The sequence below is a fragment of the Canis lupus genome, chromosome 9 (genome assembly GCF_003254725.2).
Source record: "Canis lupus dingo isolate Sandy chromosome 9, ASM325472v2, whole genome shotgun sequence".
Taxonomy (NCBI): Eukaryota; Metazoa; Chordata; class Mammalia; order Carnivora; family Canidae; genus Canis; species Canis lupus.
The window spans coordinates 44,672,123-44,689,411 of NC_064251.1; the positions used below are offsets into that span (position 1 = coordinate 44,672,123).

The window sequence follows — 17,289 nt, forward strand, 5'->3', positions numbered from 1 at the left end:
CTGCCTTTGGCTCGGGGCGTGATGCTGGAGTCCTAGGATCGAGTCCCACAGCAGGCTCCCTGCGTGGAGCCTGCTTCTCTCTCTGCCTGTGTCTCTGACTTTCTCTCTGTGTCTCTCATGAATAAATAAATAAAATCTGAAGAAAAAAAAAAGAAAGAAAAGGGAGTATATTGCAAAGAGCACAACTCTGTCTCTAATTTGCCCTTAGACCTTCAATTAAGTCATTTAACTTAAGGCTTTGGGCCTCAATTTCCTCATCTACAAAATGAGGGGGCTGGCTCAGTTCTAGAATCCTCTGAATCTAAGTGGTCCTCAAGACTACCACCTGGTGAGGCGCCTGGGTGGCTCAGTCAGTTGAGTGGCTGCCTTCAGCTCAGGTCATGATCCTGGTGTCTTGGGATCAAGCCCCTACATTGGGCTCCCTGCTCAAAGGGCAGCCTGCTTCTCCCTCTCCACCACTTATACTCTCTCACACTCTCTCTTTCTTTCTCAAATATATAAATAAATAAATAAATAAATAAAATATTAGGAAAAAAAAACCCTACCACTTCATATAGGGAGTTCTATACAAGCACTCTCGCCCTCATGGCAACAGCCACTCAACTCTGCAGCATTGGTATGCGTGTTACTCTAGCCAGCCGTGTTACTCTAGCCAGCCGTACTATTTCCATCCCAAATTCTTGGTGAATAGAGGGCTTGAAAGGGGGAGGGAATCTGTCGGTCAGAAATCTGAAAGCCCTTAACTTTATCTTTATTTTTTTTTAAGATTTTATTTATTTATTTATTCACAAGAGACAGAGAGAGAGAGAGGGAAACAGAGACACAGGCAGAGGGAGAAGCAGGCTCCACACAGGGAGCCCGACGTGGGACTTGATCCCGGGACTCCAGGATCACGCCCTGGGCCAAAGGCAGGCTCTATACCACTGAGCCACCCAGGAATCCCCAGGCCCTTGACTTTAAAAGAAATTCTGGAATAAATTGTCTGTGGTGTGTATCTGCTAAATCAGAAAAAAACAGCATCAGTGTTTAATTCACAAAATCACCCTTATAATAGGTAGAGGAGCTGTCTTAGCTGAGATGAGATTTAAAGGGTCACTTTGCCACTGAGTGCTGAGTCAATGAGTGGAAGAGATTGTGGCCCAAGTTCATTAGTACACTGGCAAGGATGCCAAAGGAACACTGCCAGAATGTGTTGGAATCAATCTGGGTTTTTGAGAAATGATTCCAGTATTTACTTGCAAAATACATAGACTAATAAGACTCTTCTTATGATGGACATTATCAGAGCTTCATCTTAGAAATATAGGGACTCTGGGGCAAAGAGATAAGGATAAAGGTATGAGAGAAGGAGAACATTTCTCTTTTCAAGGAAAGCAGGAGATGTCCCCTATATCTACCCACTCTATTTTCAAGGCCTTGAAAAGTTGTTTTCTAGGTCTGTTGCTGGTAATGGTGACGATGACAATGCTGAATTAATTCATGGGAAGGAGGAGTTCTGCTTTTTCCTCCCCCACATTGCTTCCTTAGATTTGAGCCAGAGAGTAAAGGGGGTTCTCAATAAAATGCCAAGTTTAAAGAATTACTTTCTGAGAGGGAGTGGTTCCAGGGAAATGCAATGTGCACCTCACTAGGTTTCCATCTGAGGGCAGCAGTGCTAGCCTTTGCTGCCTGCTTAGGGTTGCTTACTGGGAGATACATGTTGGAAGGGCATCAAAGAGAGCAAGAGTGGAGTCCACACAGGAGGTTGGGAACCAGGCTGGTGAGAGTTCTCAGAAGGAGGTTTTCTGTAGTCTGAGACAGAGCTGTGTCCATGGAGCTGGGGGAACCCTGGAATGAGTGGATGGTCTCTGCTGAAGACTGAACAGCAGAACTTGGTGAGACATGCAGGAACTGACGTTCAGGGCAAGTCAGGCTGGCTACTCCTTTCAAACCTGTGGAGTTGGAACTTGCTGATTTTTATCTGGCCACTAGAGGGCAGAATGTGAAAAGAAGACTTCCACTTTCTCACCCTCTCAAATTGGCTTATTCAGCCCTGGAGGAATTCTAAATTTCAGAAGGGATAAATCTTGATCTTCCTAACATATATATTTAGTCAAGCCATTTCCTTGCTTACACATTTTCAATGTCTCCAGAATAGAGTCTGAGCTGACGAGAATGGCATACAAAGCTTTTAACTGTCAGTGGTCTTCCTTTCTAACTTTACCAGTTAGTACCCCACCTCATCCCTGGCCCCCAGCCCTGCTCCCCATCTGAACATACACAACCCTAGCAGAGTAGTGAGGTGGAAAGGGGAAGAGGTTGGAGCCAATCACAAGCCAGTAAATCATCCCAGACTTTATCATCACTCTCACATTCAGCTTCACTAATTCTTGTCTATTCTCTCTTGGATAAACTCCGAAGCCAGAGACCACATCTACCTTGCTCATTGTTATATCTTTAGTGCCCAGCACTCATAGTGCTCATTAAACATTTATTGATCAAAGTCATAAATGAATGAATTCATTTACCTCACTGTTATCCTAGTCCACCTTACTAGCATCAGTCAGTAATAAGAACCCAAGCAGTCTCCGTATGTCCCCTCTTTGCTCCTTGCAGTCTGTTTTATACTTTGCAGCGAGCAATCTTTCTGAAATGCAAATTTGTCTAAAATGCTTCATGGTTCCTATTGCTCCCATGCTTCCTATTGCTCTTAAAGACCATGATCCACGGGACGCCTTGGTGGCTCAGTGGTTGAGCATCTGCCTTTGGCCCAAGTCATGATCCTGGAGACCTAGGATCAAGTCCCACATCGGGCTCCCTGCATGGAGCCTGCTTCTCCCTCTGCCTGTGTCTGTGCCATTCTCTGTGTGTGTGTATGTGTGTGTGTCTCTCATGAGTAAATAAATAAAATCTTGAAAGAAAGAAAGAAAGAAAGAAAGAAAGAAAGAAAGAAAGAAAGAAAGAAAGAAAGAAAGACCATGATCCTTAATCCGACCCATAAAGAATAACTTAACAGTGTGGGTACCTGCTAGTTAAGGAATCCTAAGAAAGTCACTATATCTGAGACCTGGTTTCCTCATCTAAAAAATGTGAGTGATAATTATTCCTGCCTTACTCTCTCATAGGGTTGTTGAATTAAATAAGCTAACACACATAAAACAGCATAGTGTTCAGGTCTATGTTAAAAAAATGGTAATTATAATTATTACGACCTGAATGATGTAGCCCCTGGCTGATTCTTACTATCCTCTCTCATTTTTTGGCAGCCTTCTTAAGCTACTTTCAGATTCTGTAGTGTGTCATGTTCCTTTTTATTTCCACTCTTCTTTCTGGTCTCAAAATTGAGTTTCCTTCCTCTAAGAAAGTTTTCTTGGCACCCCATGTCTGATTCAGGTAGCACTGCAAAGGATTCCCAGATTCAGGTAGCACTGCAAAGGATTCCCACAGCATCCTATGTAACATTTATCATTTTGTTATCTACTCCCAGCATACTGACACCATTTAACAATGCCCCAATAAATATGTTCAATCGACTCCACTGTGCTACTCTTTTCCATGCTATTTGTATACATAATTACTTCTTCCTATTTTAAACCTGATGTCATGACTGCTACATCCATATTTCCTCCCTAAGAGAAACCTTCCCATCTATAGCCTCTGTTGAAGAGGCAGCCCTGGGTAGCCACAGTTCCTGTACAGTTCATGGAGGTACCTCCACCTTAGTTGCCTGAACCAGAATTGGCATCTGATGCAACAGTGGACAATCCAGAGCCTGGCTAATAACTTAAAATATAACTGGCACCAAAAAAGGAGTAGGTTGATTAGATTCTCTCTCACTCTTTAAAATCTGACTTAGAAAAAGGAAAGAATGAGACTATTAATGACAAAAACAAGAGCTAAAATGATATATAAAGAAAGGCCATGAGATAAACTCAGAGTCCTGAGGGGTCAAAGCAAGCTATAGCTATGAGGAAATATGAACTATGAGGAGGAGGAGAACATCAATACAAAGCAAAGAATAAGGGACCAGTTGGTATTGGTAAAAGAGGCCCTGCCAGGAGAGAATAGCTAAGTCATGCTAATGACTGAGCATCAGGATGACAATACCTAAAATGCTGTCTCTTGCTTTTGGGGGCTATTAGTTGACCTGAGTTTCTTTCTTCTTCTTTTTTTTTTTTCTATTTAAAAAATTGTATGTATTTATTTGAGAGAGGGAAAGAGTGAGCCTGAGAGAGAGAGAGCAGGAGCAGTGGAGAGGGGTAGAGGAGAAGGAGAAGGAAACTGACCACTGAGCACAGAGCCCCACGTAGGGCTCCATCTTAGGACCCTGAGATCATGACCTGAGCTGAAGGCAGATGGTTAACTGATTGAGTCACACAGGTGCCCTTGACCCAAGTTTCTATGGCATATATCTTTTTTTTTTTAAGATTTTTAAAAATTTTATTCAGAGAGAGGGAGAGAGAGAGAGAGAGGCAGGGACACAGGCAGAGGGAAAAGCAGGCTCCCTGCAGGGAGCCTGACGTGGGACTCCAGGATCACACCCCGGGCTGCAGGCGGCGCTAAACCGCTGTGCCACCAGGGCTGCCCTATGGCATATATCTTTTAAAAAAATTATGGAGATACATGTTATGAGTTTTCCTTTGCAACAGAGCACCTGACTGATAAATCATCTCTCTGATTTAGGCAAACCCAGGGATTCTTCAGGGCTGAATTTCTGGTCTCATTCTCTGTTCTCTTTCTCCATATCATGTTATCTATAAGTATTGTTTGTCTCTCTTTTTAAAAATTTTTTACTTATTTTTTGAGACAGAGCACGAGAGAGCATGAGGGAACATAAGCGGTGGGGAGGGGCAGAGGGAGAAGGAGAGGCAGACTCCCTGCTGAGCAGGGATCCTGACAAGGGGCTTGATCCCAGTACCCTGGGATCATGACCTGAGCTGAAGGCAGACACTTACCCCACTGAGCCACCCAGGCACCCCTACCATGTGGATATCAGCCTGTGAACTCTTTGAGGACAAGGTAGCTTGTCTGTTTCTCTGCAACATAGTCATCTAGAGGCACACTTGATATATAAAACCAGGTACTGATCTAAGTACCTTACATATTTTAATTTATTTAATCCTCATGAAAACCCTCAGATGTGGATACTATTATTTTCACTCTTTTACAAAGGAGAAAGTGAAACAGAGAAAGCCTCACCAAAAAGTGCAAAGTAGAGGGTAAAGAAGAGATTCAAAATAGGAATTTTGACATTAGAATCCATAAGCTTAATTCCTATGTAGTATGGCCTTAGGCTAAAGGGTTTTGTGGATGGAGAATAATAGTTAATATAAATATTTAAACATTCCTATACAGAGTACAAAGTACTTTCACACATATTATATAAATGAGAATATCAGGAGTCTTCTCACTCTTTGTTGGAAACTAGTCAGCAGTGTAGCTCTGAAATACCAAATACCCAGATTCATCCTACAGCTCAGAAAAATGAAGTATAAGAGCACATAAGTCATATCTTGTAAATTCCAGGAACCCTTAGTGATGCTAATACCTGGTAGGCTGGATAGATTACTAGGCTAGTGTGTAAAGAAAGGATTGCATTAAAATATAAGAACCTTTCATCAGGGGGCAAAACAGCCACTTTTTTTTAGCTGTTCCAAGAACTAAATCTCTTCATAAAACCAACAACTGAAGGTGTGTACTTATGTAGTGTGGTGGGGAGGGTGGAGAGTGGTGGTGATTCCATTTCTTACTATTGTTTTTAAAAGAGTCTGAGTTTAGGGAGCTCTTGCAGATGCCTTTATTGGCAGCTTCAATCAGTTCACCTAGGTTGTCATGACAACAGGAAGCCAAACTTTGGGGGCTACTTATTGGTGAATGATAAGGAGCCAACTGAAAGGAAGCCTGAGGTTGTTGGGAGGTGGTAGTAGAGCGAGGTGTTTGCATACTGGTATAGGGTAAATCCAGATGCCTCCTGGCATGATGCACAAGTACCTCAGAGATCTGAATGGGTAACCAGGGGAGAGGTCTGAAGGTAGCAACTGTTCAGCACGAGAATGTTCTTAAATATTAATGGTGCTGTATAAGGACAGGAAGAGTCAGGGGACAGCAGGAGATGCTTGTACCTGAGTAAAATTCACCAGGGAAGTGAGTGATATTTGTGTTTAGGCCGAATTCCTGGTGACACAGCCATATGGCTTTTGTTGACTGCCGTACTCCAGACGGTATATTCCTTTCATGGAGAGTAGCTAAAGTATATAAAGGACTGTGTTTTCTTCACTGTTACCTTTAATCCCTCCCCTGTCATCAGCCAGAAAGCTTAAATAAAGACCCAGGAGCCCCTACCTATCCTTCCAGCCTGAATTCATGCCCAAGATCAAGGATCTTGATACTTCTCCATATCTCTGGTTTTCTCCCTAGAGTAGGAGGCTCCAGAGGACCACAGCTGACTCTGCCAGGCACAGAGGGTTGAGTCATCCTGCAGGCGTCAGAGCTGTTAGCAGCAGCTTTGCTGATCTGTATGCAGCTCCATCTCCCTCTCCAGTTGAGTTTTGGAGCCGTCTTATTCGAAAGTAAAGAACAGAACACAGATGGCTGGTAACAGGATCCCACAGGGCCTCCTTTCCCACTGAGCCCACCCTGCTAATCCTTTTATAGAAAAAGAGAAAATAAATGGTGAATGGAGCAAAAAAGGAGTATCAGCTTCTGTACCATTCTTTGGGTGTAGGTGGAAGGCCTCTGAGAGCAACCTCCAGCTACCCATTACATTTCCCAGGCATATTCCCTTCCTGGTCCTTCTTTCTTCTTCCACTTCTTTTCCCTTCTTTCCTCCCATTTTCCATCCTTGTTCTATTCTCTGTAGCAACTTTGAATCTGATGGAGCATTTTGCTGAATGCCTTTTATTTCACCAGGTAATTCGAGTCATACATATATAAGAAAATCAAATGCACTTGAAGTTCAGAGTGGCTGATTTTTTTCAGCTTTATCTCTTGGGAATCCCTTTAGTTTCTTCTCTTCTGAGGTTAGTATGGTGCATTATAAAGAACACAGGCTTTACAGCCAGATAGAAGTAGGTTCCAAGCCCTGTCCTAAAAAAAAAATACATTAAAAAAATGTTAGGGGCACCCAGCTGGCTCAGTCAGAAGAGCATGTGACTCTTGATCTCAGGGTTGTAAGTTTGAGCCCCACCTTGGGTATGGAGATTACTGAAAAAATAACAACTTGGGATGCCTGAGTGGCTCAGCAGTTGAACGCCTGCCTTCAGCCCAGGTCATGGTCCTGGAGTTCCTGGATCCAGTCCCATATTGGGCTCCCTGCAGGAAGCCTGCTTCTCCCTCTGCCTTGTCTCTGCTTCTCTGTGTGTGTAAATGCATAAAATTTTTAAAAATAACAAAAATAACAAAAATAACAAAAACAACCACCAAAAAACAATAACAAAAACCCACCAAAAAACAAACTGTATTGAAAAAAAATTTTTAAAGATTTTAAAGATCCTTGCTCTGGTGCTGCTGATACAATTGAAGAAAGGCAAATGGAAAGTGTGTTTTACAGTTCTAGAGGACGAAGACTTTGTAAAAACTAGCATGTGAATAATGTTGCTTTCTCCCAATTTAGGGATTCTTAGTAAAGACTGTTGATCTCCTCACATTGCCACTGCAGCATGGTTGACAGATTTATTTTCCTTGGAAGATGCTGGGTTGCTAATCGACTCTCTGACTTTATGTAAGTTATTATCCCTTTCTAGGTTACACTAGAACAAAGGATCACTGCTCCTCTTCATTCCAGGAAAGGAGGATTGTTTGAAGTTTGTGTAAATTCCAGGAGGAAAGTTAAAGTTAAGTATGGCTTGGTATTATCCTTGGCACTGAGACTATCGGAAGTGCTTGTACAATCAGGTCAAATGCCACTGTTCAATTTATGTGATTAGCAAAGACTCAGCTGACACAGGGCTGTGGTTTGACATAGTTCCTTTGTTCCAGATAATAAACATGTGTAATGTCAATTATACTAATGTGCTTTGCTCTAGTTGAAACAAGAAGGAGGTTGATGACAGGGCCAGGACACTATACCTCATTCTGTCTGACCAGGAGCTCTCTGACAACACGTTTTTCCTGTCTCTCTTTGTAACTGGTAATTAGGTTCTCAGCTGAACTGTCAAGAGTCTTGACAGGTTTCACAGGCAGTCACCATCTGACAGTTTACAACTGTGGGTTTTTCACAGCTGGCATGTTCCCTCCTAGGGAACCAAAGTTTCTCAGTCCTAGGCTCCTCCTATCATTCAAAGAGTCTGGTCTAAGGGGAAAGCTAGCTTTCTCAGTGCATTATCTAATCCCAGAGCAGAATGTTGTGGCCAGTGGTGGTGCTGGGAAAAACCTCTGTATTCATGTTTGTCTTCAGTGGTAAGGGCTGACTCTATGGTCTGGCGTAGAGTGGGAGTAGTTAAAGCCAGAAGTGGCATGGGACTATGGGAACTTAACATAGCCTTTTAATAAAGTTGCTATTTCTTCTGTTCTTAAAAAGCTCAGGGCAGCCCAGGTGGCTCAGCGGTTTAGCACCACCTGCAGCCCAGGGCGTGATCCTGGCATCTCAGGATCGAGTCCCATGTCGGGCTCCCTGCATGGAGCCTGCTTCTGTCTCTGTGTCTTTCTCTCTGTGTCTCTCATAAATGAATAAATAAAATCCTTTTTAAAAAATAAAAAGCTCAATTCCTGTATATCCCCCCAAAATTGAAAGCAGTGTCTTAAATAGATACACTTGTGTTCACAGCAGCAACATTCACAGTAACAAAAGGTAGAAACAGCCCAAATGTTCATTGGCAGGCAAATGGCTAAACAAAATGTGGTATATACATACAGTGGAATATCATTCAGCCTTAAAAAGGAATGAAATTCTGACACATGCTACAACATGGATGAGCCTTGAAGACATGCTAAGTGAAAGAAGTCAGTCACAAAAGGACAAATGTTGTGTGACTCCTCTTATATGAGGTGCCTAGAATAGACAAATTCATAGAGACAAAAAGTACAATGGAGACTAGCAGGCACTGGGTGGGTGGAGGCAGAATGGGAAATTGTTTGACAGGTACATAGTTTGAGATGCCTGTGGCCATGATTTGTAAAAATCACTGAGGCGCAGTGGTTTAGCATCCGACTCTTGGTCTCAGCTCAGATCCTGATCTCATTCATGGTTGTGACTTTTGGTTTCTCATTGGGCTCCATGCTGGGGGAACAGAGCCTACTCAAAAAACAAACAAAACAAAACAAAACAAAAAACAACAAAAAAACCACACCAAAAAAATGGGTACAGAGTTTCCATTTTGGAAGATGAAAAAAGTTTTTAAGATAGAGAGCAGTAACGGCCACATAACAGTGTGAGTATACTTAATGCCACCAAACTGTAACTTTAAAATGGTCAATTTTGTTATGACATTTTACCATGACCCCATTGGATCAGGGTAGTTGAAGCAACATGGTGGAAGCCCTGAAAATGAAACTAGAGCATTTATGGGGCATGGAACTAACTCTGCCTGAAGCCAGATTTTACTCTGGACTTTTTCATTTGTGTGAGCCAAAATATCCTCATTTTTCTTAAACGACTTTGGGTTTGATTCTCTGCCACTTGCAACCAAAGAGTCCTAAATGATTTAGAACTGTTTATGTCCTGGTCTTTTTCATTAGGATATGAATTCGAGAATAGCAATGGTATTTATTTATCTGTGTATATCCATGGAGCCCAGTATAATGTACATAACTGACATCCAGTAAATGTTTGCTATCCATCAATTCACTATTCCATAAATATTTATTGTGAGTCATCTATATGTCAGAAATTAATTTAGGTGTGGGAGATGGAAATAAGAATGAGTGAATAGGGGTGCCTGACTGGCTCAGTAGGTAAAGCATGTGACTCCTGATTTCAGGGTTGCAACTCCAAGCCTCAGGCTGAGTGCAGAGATAGATAAACAAACAAACAAACAAACAAACAAATAAATAAAATGCATGAATAAAAGCTATTATCTCGGAATATAGGGAAGAATAGCAACTACAAAGGCTAATGTGATAGAGAACTCTAGAAAAAGATGTCACATATGCTGGAATTCCCAGGAAGCTGCGGTCTCCTTGGCACTCTGTGCCTGGCTGACAGGCATCTTCTGGGCTTCTGCTCATGCCAGATATTTCTTTTTTTTTATTTTATTTTTTTTTTAAATTTTTTTTTAATTTTTATTTATTTATTTATGATAGTCACATAGAGAGAGAGAGAGAGGCAGAGACACAGGCAGAGGGAGAAGCAGGCTCCATGCACCGGAAGCCCGATGTGGGACTCGATCCCGGGTCTCCAGGATCGTGCCCTGGGCCAAAGGCAGGCGCCAAACCGCTGCGCCACCCAGGGATCCCTCATGCCAGATATTTCAAGATTGTCTAAGACAGGGACACCTGGGTGGCTCAGCGGTTGAGCATCTGCCTTTGGCTCAGGGCATGATCCCGAAGCCCTGGGATCGAGTCTTATAAGAGGGACACCTGGGTGCCTCAGTGGTTGAGTGTCTGCCTTTGGCTCAGGGTGTGATCCCGGAGTTCCAGAATCGAGTCCCACATCAGGCTCCCTGCATGGAGCCTGCTTCTCTCTCTGCCTATGTCTCTGCCTCTCTCCTTCTGTGTCTCTCATGAATAAATAAATAAAATATTAAAAAAAATAAAAGGATTTGAGGCTTTGAGAATGTCTGGAAGGTGCCTTCCTTCCAAAACAATGTACATACCAGATTTATATCTGATCTTGTCATATGAACCATTTTTTTCTACTGTCTTCTCTGTGTTGCTTGAGTCCTAACACTATATTCTATAAAGGGAGTATGTTCTGCCCATTTCTCAGAGTTATGGCAAAGGACAAAAGACCTCATATATATATATGGAAGTTCTATTGTATCCAGGTGATGGTTGCTTTCTTTTACCTGACCACAGCAAGTGTTAATACATTCTACGCTAGTTAGCATCCCCACAAAACCATATCATTTGGCCTCACCAGCAGTTCTGTTCTACTTGTAGTGAACATCTGTTGTTTTTATCTGTCCAGAATTGCTCCCTCTTCTTCTGGCAAAAAGTACCCTGCATTTCCTCTCCACATATTCCATGCCATCTACGTCAATTCTATGCAGTTCTTGTGGAGCTGTTACTCTGAGCCTCTTACATAGGGTGGACACAGAATCCCAGTTAGGGCAATCAAAATATCTCATCCTTTGGTGAAGGTACTAGCTCACAGAAAAGTATATGACACAAGGCCCACGCTGGGCCACCTGGAGCTGTTCCTTTGTATTCTATATACTCTTATGAAATATTGAGAAGCTTTCCTTTACCTGTGGGGTCAGTAAACTGGGACAATGTAAATCTGAATTTCTGTGGCCATTCCTCCTCCTGCATTCTGCCCCCTGCCCTGGACCAGCATCCTTCTGCCACATAAACTAAGATGAAAGTCCATCTTAGTATGATCTATGTGAATTCTTCTTAAGACTCTCATGGAAACATGTTTATGGTCCATAAGTCCCAAATTGTGATCTGTTCATCCTCACAAAATCCCAAATGCTTTCAATTTCTACATTTGCCATATTGTAACATTTCAGTATTGAGAATACTTATGAGGAAGAGAAAGGATGAGCTTCATAATAACCATTTATATGGTGCCATTTGATAACTAGACTAGACCTCTGTCTCCTGTTCAGGGGTTTTGGCAGCAGGCTGGGAGAGAGCAGGCAAGCTTAAGTGGATGCATAAACCTGAATTTTGGGACAGGGTCTCCTGTCAGCGATCACAACACATCAGTAAAGGGAGCATCTGATTAAAACCAATATAAGAAAAGTCCTTGATTTGGGGTGCTTGGTTGGCTCAGTCAGTAGAGCATGTGACTCTTGATCTCAGGGGTGTGAGTTCAAGCCCCACATTGGGCATGGGGCCTATTTAAAAATAAAACCAAAAACAACTCCTTGATTCATTTCCTGTGTGTAGACTGTAGCAATAGCAGCATTCAGTGTTGGGGTATATTAAACTAGGTGGCAGGAGTGGATAGCACCTGGACCACTAGTTCCATACCCCACAGAGCAAATCTTATAACAAAATCCAGTCTATAGAGAAAAACAGCCAAGCAACTAGGAGCTAGGAATAGGATGTGGAAAGACAGAAAAGGAAGAATCAGACACTTAACAAAATTATTTTAATTCCCGAGGCACTGGACTTTTCAGTTACAGGGCCTAGAAAATTTCCTCCCCCCCACCCTTAAGCTGATTTAAATAGTCCCTTTCAACCAAAAGACTTTCTACTAGTTTAGTTTTACTATCTAGTAAAGACAAGGCTAGAAAGGAGACCCAGAGAATCCCAGGCCAATAAAATAGTAACTTATTTTATGTTTTGATTGTCAGCTGTTTGTTTCATATCCTATGTGGCACAACTCTGGTAGGAATTACTGTAGTCTTTTTTATTTTTTGTTTTTGTTTTTTTTGAATCCTGGCAGATGTCAGCTAAAGAGAAGGGCATGACAAAATCACCAATTGGTCCTGAAGATAAATTCCAAAAACCTCTTAGTCAACAAACATGCTGCCCAACCCTTCCCACATTCACAGATGTCCCAGACAATCATGATGCACTGATCATGGGGTACCTGCTCGAGTGTGGTGTCAGAGCAGTGGGATGAATATTTACATCCTTAGACATACACAATAAGAACTAACACTTGAATAAACAATCTAATGCACACAACTCAAAATGTGTGTCTCGTTTGTACTTCAAAAAATCTAACTACAGGGGATCCCTGGGTGGCGCAGCGGTTTGGCGCCTGCCTTTGGCCCAGGGCACGATCCTGGAGACCCGGGATCGAGTCCCACGTCGGGCTCCCGGTGCATGGAGCCTGCTTCTCCCTCTGCCTGTGTCTCTGCCTCTCTCTCTCTCTCTCTGTGTGACTATCATAAAAAAAAAAAAAAAATCTAACTACATTACTCTTTAAGAGAGATCCTAAGCATAGTCACCTATCAGACTGTATCCAACCTTCTAATTCTTAATTTCCAGTAACTCTCCTATTGAACCTTTGATTCCTAGCCATATACCTACTAGCTTTATGAAAATTGTATCTTTGTCTCTTAGACTTTTTTTCATTTCTACCTCTAGTCCCAGAAATATGTTTTGTAGTTCCATGTAATACAAAACTGAAAGTAATCAAACAAAAAATTCTTACTATATCGCTCACTTAGACATTACATATTTAAATAATTTACATTTCAACCTCCCTGGGAAGGGCAGAAGTACAACACTGATACCACCTCCTCTAGAAAGCCTTTTCTGGCTGACTCCTCCACTTGGGGGCTGGATTAGAAGAGCTCTCATGTGCTCCCAAAGCATCCTGAGCTCACTCTTGCTGTAGCATTTGCAATACAATATTTTATTTTATTTTTTAAAAAACTTATTTATTTATTTATTTATGAGAGACGAGAGAGAGAGAGAGAGAGAGAGAGAGAGAGAGAGAGGCAGAGACACAGGAGGAGGGAGAAGCAGGCTCCATGCCAGGAACCCGACGTGGGACTCGATCCCGGGACTCCAGGATCACACCCTGGGCCAAAGGCAGGCACCAAACTGGTGAGCCACCCAGGGATCCCCAGCAATACAATATTTTAATTGTCTGTTTACTCACCTGTTTCTCCCAATAAAATCTGATCTCTTTGAGGAAAAAACAAATAAACAGAACTAACACTTTAAATGGGCTAGGCACCATACATGTTATATTTTATCCTCACACAGCCCTCTGAGGAAGATAATGTTTATTTATTCATTTATTTTTAAAGATTTTATTATTTTTAAGCAATCTCTACATCCAACATGGGGCTCAAACTCACAACTCTGAGATCAATCACATACTGAGCTAGTCAGGCTCCCTTAAGGAAGGTAATGTTATTATTATTTTTTAAGATTTTATTTATTTATTCATGAGAGACACAGAGAGAGAGAGGCAGAGACACAGGCAGGGGGAGAGAAGCAGGCTCCATGCAGGGAGTCCGATGTGGGACTCGATCCCAGAGCCTCCAGGATCATGACCTGAGCCGAAGGCAGATGCTCAACCGCTGAGCTGCCCAGGTGTCCCAAGGAAGGTAATGTTAAACCCATTTTACAGATAAGGAAAGAGGAATGCTCAGCATAGTTAGGACATTGATGCAAAGTAGCTTAGTCACTGACACTAGTAAGTGATGGAGGTGGGACTCCACCGCCAATGTTTATTGCTGCAGTACCTTCACACCCTCTGCTTGTTAACTTCAGGGTTGGACTTCTTTCATACTCTGGAGTGGCTGCTTTAACTTATTCATGGCTTGCTGCAGATGCTTATCTGATAGATACCCAAGACTGAAAGGTTTCTAGGTCAGAACTTTATTTTTTAAATTTTTTTTAAAGATTTTATTTATTTATTCATAGAGACACAGAGAGGAAGAGAGAGGCAGAGATACAGGCAGAGGGAGAAGCAGGCTCCATGCAGAGAGCCTGACGTGGGACTCGATCCCGGGTCTCCACCAGGATCATGCCCTGGGCTGCAGGCAGTGCTAAACCGCTGTGCCACCGGGGCTGCCCTAGGTCAGAACTTTATTGAATTGTATTCTATTATCCTTAGGGTACTTTGGCCCAGCATTTATTTATTCGTATGGATTAAAATGGACAAATATGCTGCCTCCACATGCAGGGCATTTTTCAAAGATGTTCACAAAATGAATCCTATAATACGGGAGTGCAGAGTTCAAGAAACAACTTTATACATGATGAGCTTTACTTTCCAGCCTGTGGAAGCCATATTTATATGAGATAGCTTTATGTAGTCATGTCTGAATGAGGTATGACAATCGGACTTAAACCTGCCTTGGTTGGTCTTGGAGCCTAAAGACAAAATCTAGAGATGAACTGATAGCCCAGGATGCACTGAATGGGCTTCCAGTAACGTACTGATTTATTTATTTGTTCATTATCAGTTTCATAGAGTGCCTCACCCCTGGTTTCCACAATGAAAATTCTAAGACACGGGCAGCCTGGGTGGCTCAGTGGTTTAGCGCCGCCTTCAGTCCAGGGCACAATCCTGGAGACCTGGTATTGAGTCCCACGTCGGGCTCCCTGCATGGAGCCTGCTTCTCCTTCTGCCTGTGTCTCTGCCTCTCTCTCTTTCTGTGTCTCTCATGAATAAATAAATAAAATCTTAAAAAAAAAGAAAAAATTCGAAGACACATTCTTCTCACTAATTATCCTATCATGCACTCTGCTTCAATGGCTTTTGCCTTCTACTGTAAGGAAATAGAGGTTTCCATAAATAATCACAATGTAATTGGAAAACAATACATTAGTTAAAGTTGGATGGAGATATCATCATGACCAATGGAGTTCCCCCACATTTTAGTAGGACTCAGGTAAAACACCTGAAGAAGTATTTCTTCTTTGTCTCTAAATATGCACACACGCACACACATATTTTGAATTCAAGTTATCTATACCTGTTATTTGCATCATTCCTGTAATTACAGATTTTTGAACTAAAAGGAATCCAGAGATAGTTTTAGTCTGTTGTATTTAGACGGGAAATTGAGGCCCAGAAAAGCATAATTTTTTTTTGAAGATCTTATTTATTTATTTGACAGAGAGAAAGAAAGAGAGTGAGTAAGCAGGGTGGAGGGACAGAGGGAGAGGAAGAAGCAAGATTCCCACTGAGCAGGGAGCCAGATGTGGGGCTCCATTCCAGGACCTGGAGATCATGACCTGAGCCGAAGGCAGATGCTTAATTGTCTGAGCCACCCAAGTGCCCCTTAAAAATAAAATCTTTTTTTTTTTTAAACATTTTATTTATTTATTCTTAGAGACAGAGAGAGAGAGAGAGGCAGAGACACAGGCAGAGGGAGAAGCAGGCATCATACAGAGAGCCTGACGTGGGACTTAATCCAGGGTCTCCAGGATCACGCCCTAGGCTGCAGGCGGTGCTAAACCGCCACGCCACCGGGGCTGCCCCTGAAAATAAAATCTTAAAACACATACAGATACATGCACGACAACAAATATATTGACATTACACATGGTCAGGCATCTGTTACACTAAAAATATGTACATGGCATCTAGGTGTCTTTGGTTGGTGGTGTCGGGAGTAGAATATGATGGAAAGACAGTGGGTTTATTTTTATTTTTTATTTTATTTTATTTATTTTTTGTTTAAAGATTTTATTTATTTATTCGTGAGAGACACAGAGAGAGAGGCAGAGACACAGGCAGAGGGAGAAACAGGCTCCATGCAGGGAGCCCGATGTGGGACTCGATCCTGGGTCTCCAGGATCACTCCCTGGGCTGAAGGTGACACTAAATCGCTGAGCCACCCAGGCTGCCCTATTTTTATTTTTTAAAATATTTTATTTATTTATTCATGAGAGACACAGAGAAAGACAGAGACACAGACAAAGGGAGAAGTAGGCTCCATGCAGGGAGCCTGATGCGAGACTTGATTCCGGGACTCCGGGATCACACCCTGGACCAAAGGCAGGTGCTAAACCGCTGAGCCATCCAGGGAACCCCAGACAGTGGGTTTAGATTCATTCACAACTAGGTTCAAATCTAGTTCACCACTTATTAGTTTTGTGATCTTGGGCAAGTGACATAACTCTCTGAATCCTAGTTTCCTTACCTATAAAATGAAGAAGGTAATAACAGAGCCTACCTCACTAGTTCGTTTTGAGGATTAAGTCAATGTATGGAAAAAGCTTATTCTTTGTCACTACTTAGGTAACTTTTCTATGAAGGTCAAAACATGGTTGGTACCCATTCTTTTTTTTTTTTTTTTTTAATTTTTATTTATTTATGATAGTCACATCAGAGAGAGAGAGAGAGGCAGAGACACAGGCAGAGGGAGAAGCAGGCAGGCTCCATGCACTGGGAGCCCGATGTGGGATTCGATCCCGGGTCTCCAGGATCGCGCCCTGGGCCAAAGGCTGGCGCTAAACCGCTGCGCCACCCAGGGATCCCTTGGTACCCATTCTTTACCCCACAGCCTGCTTGCTTGCTTGCTTGCTTGCTTTTCTTTTTTTATTTCAAGTAATCTCTACACCCAACATGGGGCTTGAACTCAGGACCCAAGACTAAGAATGGTGTGCTCTAACAGCTGATTCAACCAGTTGTCCCTCACCCCACAGATTTCTGACCCCAATTTGTAGGCTCAAGGAATACCTAATTGAAATATGGGAAAGCTCAGGGAGGTGACATGAGAGCTAAATCTTGAAGAATATTAGCCAACTAGAGAAAGCATTTCAGGCAGAGGAGTGCAGCACCAC

The 17,289-nt window shown here is 42.4% G+C and overlaps 1 long non-coding RNA gene across 2 annotated transcripts in view; it reads right to left on the reverse strand.

Moving 5' to 3' along the window:
• Positions 1-17,289, reverse strand: part of LOC125755835 (uncharacterized) — a 58,418-nt gene that overhangs the window by 35,400 nt on the left and 5,729 nt on the right. Inside the window, exon 3 of one of the 2 annotated variants that reach the window (XR_007413224.1) lies at positions 5,024-7,065. The exons of the other annotated variant lie outside the window; for it this stretch is intronic. This is a non-coding gene — a long non-coding RNA (uncharacterized LOC125755835). Of the gene's footprint in view, positions 1-5,023; positions 7,066-17,289 lie in introns of those variants that run through there. 2 annotated transcript variants of the gene reach the window in all.